The sequence below is a fragment of the Acyrthosiphon pisum genome, chromosome X (genome assembly GCF_005508785.2).
Source record: "Acyrthosiphon pisum isolate AL4f chromosome X, pea_aphid_22Mar2018_4r6ur, whole genome shotgun sequence".
NCBI lineage: Eukaryota > Metazoa > Arthropoda > Insecta > Hemiptera > Aphididae > Acyrthosiphon > Acyrthosiphon pisum.
In genome coordinates, this window is record NC_042493.1 from 95,530,553 (window position 1) to 95,537,206 (window position 6,654).

The following is a 6,654-nucleotide window of genomic DNA, read 5'->3' on the forward strand; positions in this document are numbered from 1 at the left end:
CTCTGAGGCAACTGTCAAGATAACGACTTCTGATAAGTCAAAAGACCAAACAGTGAATAACAGTTTGAATGAGACGATGCAGGTCATCTTTGACGTAATATTGAAAGACCCTGAACGTCGGACTATAAGAAGTAAATTAGCTGCATGATAATTGGTGTAATATAAAATAATTTTTATCTAAATAAATAAACAATATATAAATATAAAAATAATTTGTATTTAATAAATAAACAATATATAAATATAAATGAATTTGTATTATATCATACTATTAAGTCCTGTAAAGTCATGTCAGACATTGCGTTAAAATGAAATTGTAATACTTCTATTCACTGTTCAGCTGATTGAATAATTAATTTATGTTGCAGGCGGCGTCACTCTGAGGCAACTGTCAAGATAACGACTTCTGATAAGTCAAAAGACCAAACAGTGAATAACAGTTTGAATGAGACCATGCAGGTCATCTTTGACGTAATATTGAAAGACCCTGAACGTCGGACTATAAGAAGTAAATTAGCTGCATGATAATTGGTGTAATATAAAATAATTTTTATCTAAATAAATAAACAATATATAAATATAAAAATAATTTGTATTTAATAAATAAACAATATATAAATATAAATGAATTTGTATTATATCATACTATTAAGTCCTGTAAAATCATGTCAGACATTGCGTTAAAATGAAATTGTAATACTTCTATTCACTGTTCAGCTGATTGAATAATTAATTTATGTTGCAGGCGGCGTCACTCTGAGGCTACTGTCAAGATAACGACTTCTGATAAGTCAAAAGACCAAACAGTGAATAACAGTTTGAATGAGACCATGCAGGTCATCTTTGACGTAATATTGAAAGACCCTGAACGTCGGACTATAAGAAGTAAATTAGCTGCATGATAATTGGTGTAATATAAAATAATTTTTATCTAAATAAATAAACAATATATAAATATAAAAATAATTTGTATTTAATAAATAAACAATATATAAATATAAATGAATTTGTATTATATCATACTATTAAGTCCTGTAAAATCATGTCAGACATTGCGTTAAAATGAAATTGTAATACTTCTATTCACTGTTCAGCTGATTGAATAATTAATTTATGTTGCAGGTGGCGTCACTCTGAGGCAACTGTCAAGATAACGACTTCTGATAAGTCAAAAGACCAAACAGTGAATAACAGTTTGAATGAGACCATGCAGGTCATCTTTGACGTAATATTGAAAGACCCTGAACGTCGGACTATAAGAAGTAAATTAGCTGCATGATAATTGGTGTACTTAATATAAAATAATTTTTATCTAAATAAATAAACAATATATAAATATAAAAATAATTTGTATTTAATAAATAAACAATATATAAATAAAAATGAATTTGTATTATATCATACTATTAAGTCCTGTAAAATCATGTCAGACATTGCGTTAAAATGAAATTGTAATACTTCTATTCACTTTTCAGCTGATTGAATAATTAATTTATGTTGCAGGCGGCGTCACTCTGAGGCAACTGTCAAGATAACGACTTCTGATAAGTCAAAAGACCAAACAGTGAATAACAGTTTGAATGAGACGATGCAGGTCATCTTTGACGTAATATTGAAAGACCCTGAACGTCGGACTATAAGAAGTAAATTAGCTGCATGATAATTGGTGTAATATAAAATAATTTTTATCTAAATAAATAAACAATATATAAATATAAAAATAATTTGTATTTAATAAATAAACAATATATAAATATAAATGAATTTGTATTATATCATACTATTAAGTCCTGTAAAGTCATGTCAGACATTGCGTTAAAATGAAATTGTAATACTTCTATTCACTGTTCAGCTGATTGAATAATTAATTTATGTTGCAGGCGGCGTCACTCTGAGGCAACTGTCAAGATAACGACTTCTGATAAGTCAAAAGACCAAACAGTGAATAACAGTTTGAATGAGACCATGCAGGTCATCTTTGACGTAATATTGAAAGACCCTGAACGTCGGACTATAAGAAGTAAATTAGCTGCATGATAATTGGTGTAATATAAAATAATTTTTATCTAAATAAATAAACAATATATAAATATAAAAATAATTTGTATTTAATAAATAAACAATATATAAATAAAAATGAATTTGTATTATATCATACTATTAAGTCCTGTAAAATCATGTCAGACATTGCGTTAAAATGAAATTGTAATACTTCTATTCACTGTTCAGCTGATTGAATAATTAATTTATGTTGCAGGCGGCGTCACTCTGAGGCAACTGTCAAGATAACGACTTCTGATAAGTCAAAAGACCAAACAGTGAATAACAGTTTGAATGAGACCATGCAGGTCATCTTTGACGTAATATTGAAAGACCCTGAACGTCGGACTATAAGAAGTAAATTAGCTGCATGATAATTGGTGTAATATAAAATAATTTTTATCTAAATAAATAAACAATATATAAATATAAAAATAATTTGTATTTAATAAATAAACAATATATAAATATAAATGAATTTGTATTATATCATACTATTAAGTCCTGTAAAGTCATGTCAGACATTGCGTTAAAATGAAATTGTAATACTTCTATTCACTGTTCAGCTGATTGAATAATTAATTTATGTTGCAGGCGGCGTCACTCTGAGGCAACTGTCAAGATAACGACTTCTGATAAGTCAAAAGACCAAACAGTGAATAACAGTTTGAATGAGACCATGCAGGTCATCTTTGACGTAATATTGAAAGACCCTGAACGTCGGACTATAAGAAGTAAATTAGCTGCATGATAATTGGTGTAATATAAAATAATTTTTATCTAAATAAATAAACAATATATAAATATAAAAATAATTTGTATTTAATAAATAAACAATATATAAATATAAATGAATTTGTATTATATCATACTATTAAGTCCTGTAAAGTCATGTCAGACATTGCGTTAAAATGAAATTGTAATACTTCTATTCACTGTTCAGCTGATTGAATAATTAATTTATGTTGCAGGCGGCGTCACTCTGAGGCAACTGTCAAGATAACGACTTCTGATAAGTCAAAAGACCAAACAGTGAATAACAGTTTGAATGAGACCATGCAGGTCATCTTTGACGTAATATTGAAAGACCCTGAACGTCGGACTATAAGAAGTAAATTAGCTGCATGATAAATCGAATAAGTGATCAACAGAAATGATCCGTCGACCGATAACATCCTCTAGTATTTCCCCTACTTCTATACACACTGATCTCTCCGCGTTCGGATGATTTATTACCACGTGTATAAACGCCGTAACTGGTATCATTGCCCTGCTTAGTAAATATGGGTTCAATGGCATATTAATTTTTTGGTTTGCTTTTTTTTTTTTTATCTATCAGGTTTAGTATATAATACGCTCACAAAGTAAAAATGCTTTCAGTTCAAAGTATATCCTTATCCGTTATATTATATCAAATTTAAAAAAATAATAATTACGTTTATAGTTTGAAAGGTTTTTTAATTATTAAAAAGAAAAGAACCATAAAATAACTTTAATTCGTTATGGGTCTACCGGTAATTGTGTCAAAATCAGTATTTGACATACGTCCATTTGGTAAGAAGAGTGTTACAGTTGGACTATTAATCACCAAGCAAATTTCGATTATTGTGTTATTAGAATGCAAGTTAACGAAAAAAATTATTACATTAAATTTAGAAAAATGGTGTACGCTCATGTCTGAATCTAATTACATTTCAATTACTAACAACTTACATACCAGGTGTAGACGTGTAAGAATCACTGAGAACTTCACATATTCAATCAATGTGAAGCAGAGTTCAATAACCTTACATATAAATGATGATTATATTACACTCTCGCATATAGATTTCTGTAGACTTAAACAACTTCAGCATTGTGTAGACCTTTATATCGCAGAAAAACAGAAACGTTTACACAGTTTTCAAGCAACATTCGATGCAGCTTACGAACTGATTAAAAACGATGTCCGAGGTTTACCCATCAGCTGTCAGAGGAACGAATTCACAAACCAGTATATTCAAAACTATGATTTTAATTATTATTCTCATCTACAAAACGATGACACTTCATTTTTGTATGAAATATTACAATTTCATTTTAACGCAATGTCTGACATGATTTTACAGGACTTAATAGTATGATATAATACAAATTCATTTATATTTATATATTGTTTATTTATTAAATACAAATTATTTTTATATTTATATATTGTTTATTTATTTAGATAAAAATTATTTTATATTACACCAATTATCATGCAGCTAATTTACTTCTTATAGTCCGACGTTCAGGGTCTTTCAATATTACGTCAAAGATGACCTGCATGGTCTCATTCAAACTGTTATTCACTGTTTGGTCTTTTGACTTATCAGAAGTCGTTATCTTGACAGTTGCCTCAGAGTGACGCCACCTGCAACATAAATTAATTATTCAATCAGCTGAACAGTGAATAGAAGTATTACAATTTCATTTTAACGCAATGTCTGACATGATTTTACAGGACTTAATAGTATGATATAATACAAATTCATTTATATTTATATATTGTTTATTTATTAAATACAAATTATTTTTATATTTATATATTGTTTATTTATTTAGATAAAAATTATTTTATATTACACCAATTATCATGCAGCTAATTTACTTCTTATAGTCCGACGTTCAGGGTCTTTCAATATTACGTCAAAGATGACCTGCATGGTCTCATTCAAACTGTTATTCACTGTTTGGTCTTTTGACTTATCAGAAATCGTTATCTTGACAGTTGCCTCAGAGTGACGCCACCTGCAACATAAATTAATTATTCAATCAGCTGAACAGTGAATAGAAGTATTACAATTTCATTTTAACGCAATGTCTGACATGATTTTACAGGACTTAATAGTATGATATAATACAAATTCATTTATATTTATATATTGTTTATTTATTAAATACAAATTATTTTTATATTTATATATTGTTTATTTATTTAGATAAAAATTATTTTATATTACACCAATTATCATGCAGCTAATTTACTTCTTATAGTCCGACGTTCAGGGTCTTTCAATATTACGTCAAAGATGACCTGCAAGGTCTCATTCAAACTGTTATTCACTGTTTGGTCTTTTGACTTATCAGAAGTCGTTATCTTGACAGTTGCCTCAGAGTGACGCCACCTGCAACATAAATTAATTATTCAATCAGCTGAACAGTGAATAGAAGTAGATTATTATTTTTATTTTTTTTCATTATAAGTAAAAAGTAAACCAAAGTATAGTATTTACCTCTCCTTTTGAGGAACATTTTTAATGTTTTTGCACTTGTAGTGTGTTATTGTCCAGTAGTCGGTTCCCATCTCTTCCGGATTAAACAAACTTTTAATGGTAGCCAAACCATCTCCATGCCGGAAAGTAATTGTATTAAAGATTTCTTCATCGTAATCTTCCGCCCGTAATTCCTATCACTGTATGCGGTTAGTAGTAAATACGCTATTATTCCCTGTAACCTTAATCTTTTTATTATTGTTAGGTCCGTGGATCCGTTTCAAAATATTATGATCGGTTCTCTATTATCTATGTACAAGTATCTTTGCAGGTAAACAGTTGTCAAGGTTGACACCCCCTGATGGTTAATACTTCCATAAAATTGGTCCAACAATGGTGCGGTCAAGCTTGGCTTATCCCTGAATACCCTTTTGATACTTTGCACGACCTTGTTTAGATCACGGCGCCGGAACCTCCTTAACTTATTGTCTTGTGTCAATACAAGGGGGCTCCCTTCCAGTTTCTCTGGTTTATATTTGTTTAAGCTGTTGTGAAATCCACTATGAAGAAACGGATCTGGGAACTAGAATAAAAAATACATTATTCATAAACAATATTATGATTTAAATTCTTTACATATTTTTTTTCCTGTTTACGCTCTATTTATTTTTATTCTTCGAATAAGTGATCAACAGAATGATCCGTCGACCGATAACATCCTCCAATATTTCCCCCACTTCTATACACACAGAGTCTCTCACCACTGAATCCAACTTCGTCTTTGTCGGGTGCTGTCCGTCCAATGTTCCGACAGCTTTCGTATATACTCTGGTGTACCATTGACTTTTGTACAGTGTTTTGATGTCCTCTTTCCTGTAAAATTAAAAATGAATAATTTTGCAACTATTAATTTTTTAATTTTTTACCTGTAAATTTTTAAGTCGTAGACAAATTCTTGCATTTGATCCTCCGCTTTCAAAATTTTGGACTGCATGGCCATTTGAAGTGAAATATCTATAGATTGCTTCCCATTCAACAGCTGGGATGTCAGCAGCGAAAACTCGTCTTCTATGTCCGCCTGTTTCTCCAGATGGCACTTCCACTGAGTCAGGTACAGCGTTTGGATTATCCATTACCGCATGAACGAACGCCGTAACTGGTATAATTGGCCTACTTAGTAAGTATGGGTTCAATGGCATATTCATTTTTCGGTTTGCTTCTTGGACATGTCGCCTAAAGCATTCTATACAAATTCTATACCCTCGTACGTATTGATGGTGAGGTCCATTTACATGATGTATGGATTTTATGGTACTGCAGCGTAGCTTATTGTCGATAACATCCTCCAATATTTCTCCCACTTCTATGCACACAGATA

General features: G+C 30.3%; 1 long non-coding RNA gene across 1 annotated transcript; it reads left to right on the forward strand.

Annotated features, from left to right (window-relative positions):
* The first annotated feature begins 6 nt into the window (after positions 1 to 6).
* Positions 7 to 2,628, forward strand: LOC100569713. The gene is made up of 4 exons (XR_003839807.1): positions 7 to 508; positions 746 to 1,287; positions 1,504 to 2,045; positions 2,258 to 2,628. It is a non-coding gene; the product is annotated as an uncharacterized LOC100569713 (long non-coding RNA).
* The last annotated feature ends 4,026 nt before the right edge of the window (positions 2,629 to 6,654 follow it).